Source organism: Salvelinus fontinalis, chromosome 38 (assembly GCF_029448725.1).
Source record: "Salvelinus fontinalis isolate EN_2023a chromosome 38, ASM2944872v1, whole genome shotgun sequence".
Classification (NCBI taxonomy): domain Eukaryota; kingdom Metazoa; phylum Chordata; class Actinopteri; order Salmoniformes; family Salmonidae; genus Salvelinus; species Salvelinus fontinalis.
Genome location: NC_074702.1, coordinates 9,985,300 through 9,995,241, shown reverse-complemented (window position 1 = coordinate 9,995,241; position 9,942 = coordinate 9,985,300). Strand labels below are relative to the sequence as shown.

Sequence of the window (9,942 nt, the reverse complement as noted above, 5' to 3'; positions counted from 1 at the left end):
CCTGTTTTCCTTTGTCTTGTATTTATTTTAGTTGGTCAGGGCGTGAGTTGGGTGGGTTTGTCTATGGTTGATTTTCTATGTTGGGATTTTTGTGTTCGGCCTGGTATGATTCTCAATCAGAGGCAGCTGTCAATCGTTGTCCCTGATGGAGAATCATACTTAGGCAGCCTGGGTTTCACGTGTGTTTTGTGGGTGTTTGTTTCCGTGTTTGTGTTTTTCACCACACGGTACTGTCTAGGTTTCTGCACTTCGTTTATTTGTTTTGTAATTCAGTGTTCAGTTTTGTTATTAAATCATTATGAACACTAACCACTCCGCGTATTGGTCCGATCCGTCTCGCCTCTCCTCGTCCGAGGAGGAGGAATATGACTACCGTTACAGCTGGGGAGAGAGTGTGTGTTACAATAGGTTATGTTGAATTGTATATGATAGAGAATAAACTAAATATGAGAGAGATTGCAGAATTAGCAACATATCATGCATCACTATTGTCACATTGACTCCTAGGCCAACAAACTGTACATGCAGATGCCTTTCCTGCCATAATGACTCTGGTACAGTTTACCCTCACCTCTCCGTCTCAAACTGGGTTTTCCTCTCCAGCCTCATTTTTCACTCTGTCATCTGCTTTTACTTTCACCGGCTTCTCTCTCCCTCTTTCTCCATTTTTTTTATCTCACTCTGACATTCGCCATTTTTCAACGTGCAGATCTCGAAAACTCCTCCTCCCAGTACCCGCTCCCTCTCTCGCTTCTCTGTCCTTCCTCTCCACCCTCTCCTCTATGTGCTAACTCTAGAGATACATCTAGGTAACAGGTCACTCTCATCCCTCTACGCTCCCCTCTGCCCTCTCTCTCTCTCACATCCCCTCATCTTTACATCATGGTGTATAAACACCCTTCTAGTGACAGATAGTAAATGGTGGAGAGAAACTCGCCTTTCTGAAATCAAATGAACTTGAACTGATCTGAAAATTACACATTGGAAAAAGAGAGAAAAATAAAGTCTTACACAGATAAATGTGTGCCTGTCTCTTTAAGAACGCAGACACCTCCAAGGTGCACACCAAGCTGTATTTATGCACCATTAAACCGTGACAGGCAAATATGTGCATGCATTCTGAATGGCTTTAATACATCGGGAGGGTGGAATATAAACGCTCAGTGCATTCATATGGTATTTTCCACCAACCCCCGCCTCTACAGACACATACACACCTAGATCAGGGACATTACGCATACTTCCACTCCCTACTGATGATGAAGAGAAAAGCTGTAAACCGCTGCTGTTTCACGTCGGGGCGGCTGCCTAATTCCAGAGCTAGACGACGCCACAGTGACACACTGGCAGCGACACACGGAAGCCGGGCTGGCTGCTCCCACCATGTGTCCTTTTATTCCGCTTCAGCGCAGATGAAACGCAGACGGCGCCACAGCCGCCCTCCCCAGTCCAGCCTCAATGGTCCCGCCTTCCCCTGCCGGGTTTAGCGACCAGCCACACTGCCACCACACGCAGACAAGCATCTGGACAGACAAACGTGGTCCTGAGAAATCAATGTCTGTCATGTTTAGGCTACTGAAATAAAGGCGTTATCCACACACACATAACCATTGTCTCGAATTGAGACAGAAGAGGCCTATTCGACAAAAATGTCAGTTCAATGTCTGAATCACAACACAGATATACACACACTGTCGAAAATGAGTGAAATAAAACGAAATAAAGACAGTATGCTCCCTTCTCCTCGTTCACCGTCCTTCTCCTTTCACCGTATCTTTGCCTCTTTCTCCCCTCTCCCTCTTTCCACCAGCCCAGGAATCGATCTCCGCAAGATCGATAAGTTGGCATGAATATTCCCTGTCTGCGGAGAGGGTAGTTCGGGAGAGACGGAGGCTGAGCCACAGGCGTACGGAGCGGATGAGAGGGGAAGGATGGAGAGAGGGGACAGAAAGAGAGGGATGCATCACCGGGAGAAAAGGAACGTAAATAAACACAAGATGGACCCGTCGCACATTACGAGCACGTGTTCTTCCAAGGGAATGGAGAAAATTACGTTTACGCGCAATTATTTGCAGTCTAACTATGGACGTATGTGTCTGTTTATTTACACATTTAAACCAGGAGAGAAGAGGAGTGTATTCCAGCCTTCAACACAGAAGTGTGTGAGTGCCCAGAGCACATTCCAGTTCCGAGTGGATAATCGGCACCGAAAAGCGCGCTACATGGGAGTCGTTAAGGTGGGGCGGGTATGCATGACTGAACCTCACCGACATGGCAAGAATAACAGAAAATGTCTTACCGGAGTCGGAACGTAGAGCCAACGGGGACTTGAGACGCCAGGCGTTGAGGTCAGGGGCAGTTCTCTGAAACATGAACGGCACCGGCAAGGGAACAAACATGATCTTCCTCCGTCTTCTGGTTTTGTTTCATATAATTTTTCAGTAATATTGTGACAAGATGTTTCCTCTTCTGTGTGTCTTCGTTCGTTTGAAATATATTTGGTATCGAAAACTTAGAACATTCGTTGTTTAGCTTACCAGTTGATGGCGCGTACACATCTAGGCTATGCTGGATAGCTCTATTTACATTTTTGGATGTCTGTTTCTCTTCCGCAGGATTTTGGGTGTAAATGTGCATAAAATATATATATATATATATGGTGCTCCCTTGAGTGTGCAGCAATCAGGCTAAGGAAACAGACCAGACCAAACACACAGACGGATAGAACCACAACTGAACTCCCACTACTATATCAGAAGAAAACTATCAGGACTAATATAGTAATAATACTTTTATTATAAGCCTGATTTTTGCTCCAGTCTCTCTCGTATGCCGTGGCAAACTGTAAGTAACCATACAATAGTCTAATCGTTCTATTTCTCATGTATGCGTTTATATTAGCACAGTCTCAATGTTAGCCCACTGTTTTCCTATCGACAGGCCTGAGAACAGACACCGTAACAGTCGCTAGTTTCTTAGCGTCACTCACCGGGGTTAGCTTTGGTTTGCGCTGGTAAATAAAATTGATAATATTACAATAAAAACAGACGAACCCCGAGTCACGCTGAAGTGCGTAAAGTCCAACAATTATTGTGGTCTATTTGGATTTGTTATTTTTGGTTAATCTACTTTATTTGGTTTATAGCTGATCGCACTCGCTCACTGTCCCTCACATGTAGGCTATATACACACACATTCACCCATACGCAGACTACAAAGCAGCGAATCGTGTTTAAAATGCATGTAAAATAGCCGCATTACGCTAATCAACAGAAATAAATGAAAATCTGGAAAGGCACCCAACGTGCCCGCTTGGCCTACGCTCCTCCTCCCTCACTCCCTGTCACAAGGCAGTAATTAAAACGCAATCAATCGATAAAGAAATAAATAAAGCCAAATAAATAAATAAATAACGGAAACAACATAAAAAGAAAGCTGAATATCCGTTACGTTTCTGGTTCTTGTCGGAGCACTTGCCTATCTTTCCGTCCATCCGCCTGTGTGTCTCTCTGTCTGCCTGTTTGTCCCAGAGATTTGGGAACCCCAATAGCTCACTCGACCCGGCCCCTCCAGTATTCTAGCGAGCTGCCACTACGCTGGCTGCAACATTGAAGCGAGAGAGCACCCGCTACTCACACATTACCACCACCTTACCCCCCCCCCCCCCATGCTCTCTCTCTCGCTCTGCTCCCTCGCTCCATCCTTCCTCCCAACCGCCTCTCCCTCGTTTTCACCACCGCTGCTAAAGGTATCCTGTATTGATTCCTGTCTTTTTTCCTCTTAATAAGACCATGCTATAATGATGCGAATGGTGATCATTACATTACTGCTTGTCTGGGAGACTGAGATCACAGATAGCTGGAGAAGCCAACCAATAGGCACATACAGTATGTTATTATACTGAACAAAAATATAAACGCAACATGCAACAATTTCAAAGATTTTACTGAGTTACAGTTCATGAGGAAATCAGTCAATTGAAATTAATTAATTAGGCCCTAATCTATGGATTTCACATGACTAATACCTTAAAAATGGGCCTCAGGATCTCCTCACGGTATTTCTGAGCATTCAAATTTCCATCGATAAAATGCAACTGTGTTCATTGTCTGTAGTTATGTCTGCCAATACCATAACCCTACCGCCACCATGGCGGACTCTGTTCACAACGTTGACATCAGCAAACCGCTTGCCCACATGACACCAAACACATGGTCTGCAGTTGTGAGACCGGTTGAACATTCAAAATCTCTGGCAACAGCTCTGGTGGACATTCCTGTAGTCAGCATGGCAATTGCACGCTCCCTCAAAACATGAGAAGTCTGTGGCATTGTGTTGCATAACAAAACTGCACATTTTAGAGTGGACTTTTATTTCCCCCGCACAAGGTGCACCTGTGTAATGATCATGCTATTTAATCAGCTTCTTGATATGCCACACCTGTCAGGTGGATGAATTATCTTGGCAAAGAAGAAATGCTCACTTACAGGGATGTAAACGAATTTGTGCACAACATTTGAGAGAAATAAGCTTTTTGTGGCTATGGAACATTTGTGGGATCTTTTATTTCAGCTCATGTAACATGGGACCAACACTTTACATGTTGCGTTTATATTTGTGTTCAGTGTATAATACGACAAAAGTTGATAGTCTACAATTTTTCCCCATCCCCATGTTAACTATTGAAATGCATTTGTTTAGAAAGATAATACCTATGATAAAATTTAGATTTTAATCAAATCATGTTTGCATTTTCTTCTCTCTCTTATGGAATTGCGTGAGGGAATCTTTGCATTAAGACATCTTTCAGCCTTAAAAATTCAGACAGTTGAACCTTCATTGACTAACGCACTATAAACGCTTTCTTGGTGATTTCTGACACCCATATACAATGTTCTACAATCATTATGACGGTCATATGAATCTAGTCTATACGTTCAGGCAAAGGCATTGTGAGACCAGCTATAAGCATTTCTAACAAATCATGGCTGTTTAAATTCTCCCTGCATCCATGACTTTAACTTCAAAATGACTGACATGTCATGATCTAATTTAATCAACATAATTCCTGTGACTCAGAAGATGCTACTATTCTATGTGGAGAAACGTCATCTGCTACAGGTAAGGCTTGTGTTTGACCATTAGCAAAATCCCACTCCGGTAAGGCCAGCAGAGGCCGTATAGCTACCGGCTTCACGCGGAAGAGCACCGGTTCAACCAACATCTCACCTCCCGCATGCAGGCCACATCTTGGAGTATTGCCGTGCACGGAGCGCGCGCCCTCTTTCTCTACTTCATCGCCTCATCTCCCTCGTGCCAAACCGATATATAACACGCTGTCAATTACCACGCTATACACTAGATTATTGTCGATATAGATTTTTAAAAAGTAAGATCCATACAAACATCTAAGTCAATACAGGCAAATCAATAGCATTGAGTAAGACCTCCGCCCCGCACACACACGTCACAGTCTATAGGCCTCTTGCTACCAGTTAAATATGAAATGTTAAACGTTATGACTGATTCATAAAAAACACATAGTCCTATCGATATAGTCATACAATATATTTATTATTATTATTTGTATTATTATGATGATGATTATTATCATTATTATTCCTTCGCCGTTTTGGTTTCCCTGCAGGCCAGGGATATGTGCTAGTTCCTAATTATGAGAAATGTGTCCTATTTCCAGCTTTCATCTCTATCTCTGAATACACCACAATACAACACGGTTTACTGTCCCTCTCCCTCCGCTCCACGTATGACAGATGACATCCGCAAGTCCAACGAGAGGAAGGAGGGATGTGATTGAGGAGAGGATGGAGGGAAGGTGAGAAGCGACTAGTTGTCCTTCACGCACCCCCTTTCCGAACAGAGGTAGCCGCGCGCGCCCCGATCCTTCCTCCTCCCCATACTCCTTCCAGACAAAAGCAATTATTTCTTGTAGAATGTAGTGTGGTTGTGCGCGTCTGTGGGAGAGGGGGATAGAGGTAGGGTGTGTGAGATTGAAGGAGGGGAAAATAAGATGGTGTTGGAGGGGATGGGAGGATGAGGGGGGCTCTAACACCTCCAGCATCCCCCCATCCTCCTCGCACACCTCCATCCAACTCTTCTCTTTCCTTTATCTGCAAATGTCATCGGATGTCATCTGTCATAAGTGGAGCTGACAGCCAACCAAATAAACTCTGTGTCCTACCCAAAGCTGTACCCCAAATACCCACTCCCATATGCACCTTACTAAAACGTTTATCTCATTTTTTAAACATGGTGTTACATTTGGGCACTTGATTGTTCAGTATTTACCTGCAAAAAACTTTGGCAAAAAAAATTATACAGATGCAAGTAGCCAGCCAGCCAGCCATACAGATACTAATTTCCTACTTTGCAATTCATCTAAGAACTATACTGTGTATTGTTCTTGCCATGGAAAACAGTAGTCAAGCCTCAGGGCTATACCCAACCATACTATACACCTGGTCCAGGGCTATACCCAACCATACTATACACCTGGTCCAGGGCTATACCCAACCATACTATACACCTGGTCCAGGGCTATACCCAACCATACTATACACCTGGTCCAGGACTATACCCAACCATACTATACACCTGGTCCAGGACTATACCCAACCATACTATACACCTGGTCCAGGGCTATACCCAACCATACTATACACCTGGTCCAGGACTATACCCAACCATACTATACACCTGGTCCAGGGCTATACCCAACCATACTATACACCTGGTCCAGGGCTATACCCAACCATACTATACACCTGGTCCAGGGCTATACCCAACCATACTATACACCTGGTCCAGGGCTATACCCAACCATATTATACACCTGGTCCAGGGCTATACCCAACCATACTATACACCTGGTCCAGGGCTATACCCAACCATACTATACACCTGGTCCAGGGCTATACCCAACCATACTATACACCTGGTCCAGGGCTATACCCAACCATACTATACACCTGGTCCAGGACTATACCCAACCATACTATACACCTGGTCCAGGGCTATACCCAATCATACTATACACCTGGTCCAGGGCTATACCCAACCATACTATACATTTGGTCCAAATACAAAGCTCCTCTCTTTGCAAGTCTTTGTGGCTCCCCTCTCTCTCTATGTGATAATGCCTAGGCAGGGAGCCTACAGGGAGGCTGCTCCAGACCTCCCCTCCCCAGTGGCCTCCATGGACCCCTGGAGCCCAGAGAGAAAACCCCTGGGGGACCTCACCATCCAATAACCCCTGCTGCTCTGGACCATTCTCACCAGGGGCCCAGACGGCCTGGGACAGATTTTCCACTGATGGGACTGGTACTTCGTCAAACAGAGGAAATAGAGAGGCTCTTCTCATCCCCTTTTTTAATGAAGAAGGAAAGGGGGACACCTAGTCAGTTTTACAACTGAATGCATTCAACTGAAATGTGTCTTCCGCATTTAACCTAACCCCTCTGAATCAGAGAGGTGTAGGGGGCTGCCTTAATCGACATCATCGGCATAACAACATATTTGTACCTTGTCAGCTCGGGGATTAAATCCAGCAACCTTTCGGTTACAGACCCAACACTCCTACCCACCAGGCTACCTCTGAGATGGAGATGGAAAGGAGTCATTGTCACTGTTAATATTCTGTAATGTTATGTTATTGCATGGTACTGTATAGTAATGGCTATATGGATGCCAATTTCAATATTGGGGATTACATTATTATTGGCCCCATTGTCATAAAAACGGGATCTCAGATATGTTTAATTTCATTACAATTGTGACAATGACAATGTTATTACAAATACATAGATTTAATTTGTGCAAAAATCTTACATGTTCTCTCCATTTAAATAGGCAGTAAAGGATAGAAATAAAATGCCCAGGCTGATTACAAGGTCGTTGTTTTTTAATAGATGTTGCACACTTTATTGTGTGTGATAACATGTTCTGATTAACGGTTAGTTCATCTGCCATTTTCTCTGTAGAACGATATATTGCTATTTATAATCTGGATTTTGATTTACTAAAAATAAATTAGATATTTTTGACAATAAATCAAAGCTTCATCTATGCATTCAGGAAAAACAAATAATATCCAACAAAATTGACAGCAAATTCTATCAATCATCAATGACATTCATAGAATGCAGAATGTTCCTAAAAATGTCATACTGGTATATCCTTCTTGAAATATCAGTATATTTAATCATATTAACTTAGACGTAATGGTTACACATTCAGCACATATAGTCTGGTCATCCTGCCCCATCTGTCCTTTAGTCTAGTATATTACTGGTCCTCGTAGTAATAGCATGTCATTTTCATCTTCAAAGAAAGCAAGAAAAAACACTATGGCAATTACGGCAGAAATAAGGAATAGGAAGCCGTGTGGTTAGAACCCATGAGCCTTCCAAAAGAAGTGTTTAACTAGTACGAGCTGTGTGTGAGTGTGTACTGCATGTGTGCATGATGTGTGTGTTTGACTAATTATTTGTCTGTGTCTACTGTCCATGTGCATGCCATGTCATGGTTATTGTTAAATGGTCATGTCACACTGACAAATGAGCTGGTTGAATTCAATTCTTACTCATCAATAACACCCATGTCCCCGAATCAATATCAGGCAACAGCTGTGTTACTGTCGCCGTCAGAGTGGTAACAAGACCACATTACAATGAACAATACTCTCTCACTGTGACACTGCCTAGATTCAATCCAATACCACCTAGCACCACCCCAGACCTCTCACATCCTCTATCACTACACTTTCACTCCATTACCACCAACACAGACTTCTCACATCCTCTATCACTACACTGTCACTCCAATACCACCTAGCACCAACCCAGACCTCTCACATCCTCTATCACTACACTTTCACTCCATTACCACCTAGCACCAACCTAGACCTCTCACATCCTCTATCACTACACTGTCACTCCAATACCACCTAGCACCACCCCAGACCTCTCACATCCTCTATCACTACACTGTCACTCCAATACCACCTAGCACCAACCCAGACCTCTCACATCCTCTATCACTACACTGTCACTCCAATACCACCTAGCACCACCCCAGACTTCTCACATCCTCTATCACTACACTGTCACTCCAATACCACCTAGCACCAACCCACACCTCTCACATCCTCTATCACTACACTGTCACTCCAATACCACCTAGCACCAACCCATACCTCTCACATCCTCTATCATTACACTGTCATCCAATACCACCTAGCACCAACCCAGACCTCTCACATCCTCTATCATTACACTGTCACTCCAATACCACCTAGCACCAACCCAGACCTCTCACATCCTCTATCACTACACTGTCACTCCAATACCACCTAGCACCAACCCAGACCTCTCACAACCTCTATCACTACACTGTCACTCCAATACCACCTAGCACCAACCCATACCTCTCACATCCTCTATCACTACACTGTCACTCCAATACCACCTAGCAGCAAGCCAGACCTCTCACACCCTCTGTCACTACACTGTGTAGGACATACACACACAAAATTAGGAGTTCAACAAGGGTTCTTCTAAGATCCTCAAAGTTATTTGAAGAACCTTAGGGTTGGCACTGAAAATGGCTCCCAAAAGGTTCTTCCAAGAACCCCATAGGAGTTGGGGTTCTTCGAGGAACCTCCTTAGTTTGTGGGGTTTCTTGCCGGAACCTAACTGCCCAATTTGAAATGACAACAGGTGCAGGCACTTAACTGAAAAATGTAAAGATCTCCTCCATTTAAGGTAAGGTTTGTCCCTTGTATGATCTAAATTGATATTGTCTTATAATGATACCATCTATCTTTTCATATTTTTGCAAATCTTTCTAAAACAGAAAATGGACACAATTCAATGGATATCAATCAACAAAGAGGTGAGAATATGTAGGCTATAAGAATATGTT

General features: G+C 43.7%; 1 long non-coding RNA gene across 1 annotated transcript; it reads right to left on the bottom strand.

The window, feature by feature from the left end:
* Window positions 1–612: 612 nt before the first annotated feature.
* Window positions 613–2,385, bottom strand: LOC129837548 (uncharacterized). Its single transcript, XR_008756727.1, has 2 exons — window positions 2,300–2,385; window positions 613–1,893 (listed from the first exon to the last, which is right to left on the bottom strand). It is a non-coding gene; the product is annotated as an uncharacterized LOC129837548 (long non-coding RNA).
* Between the last annotated feature and the right edge of the window lie 7,557 nt (window positions 2,386–9,942).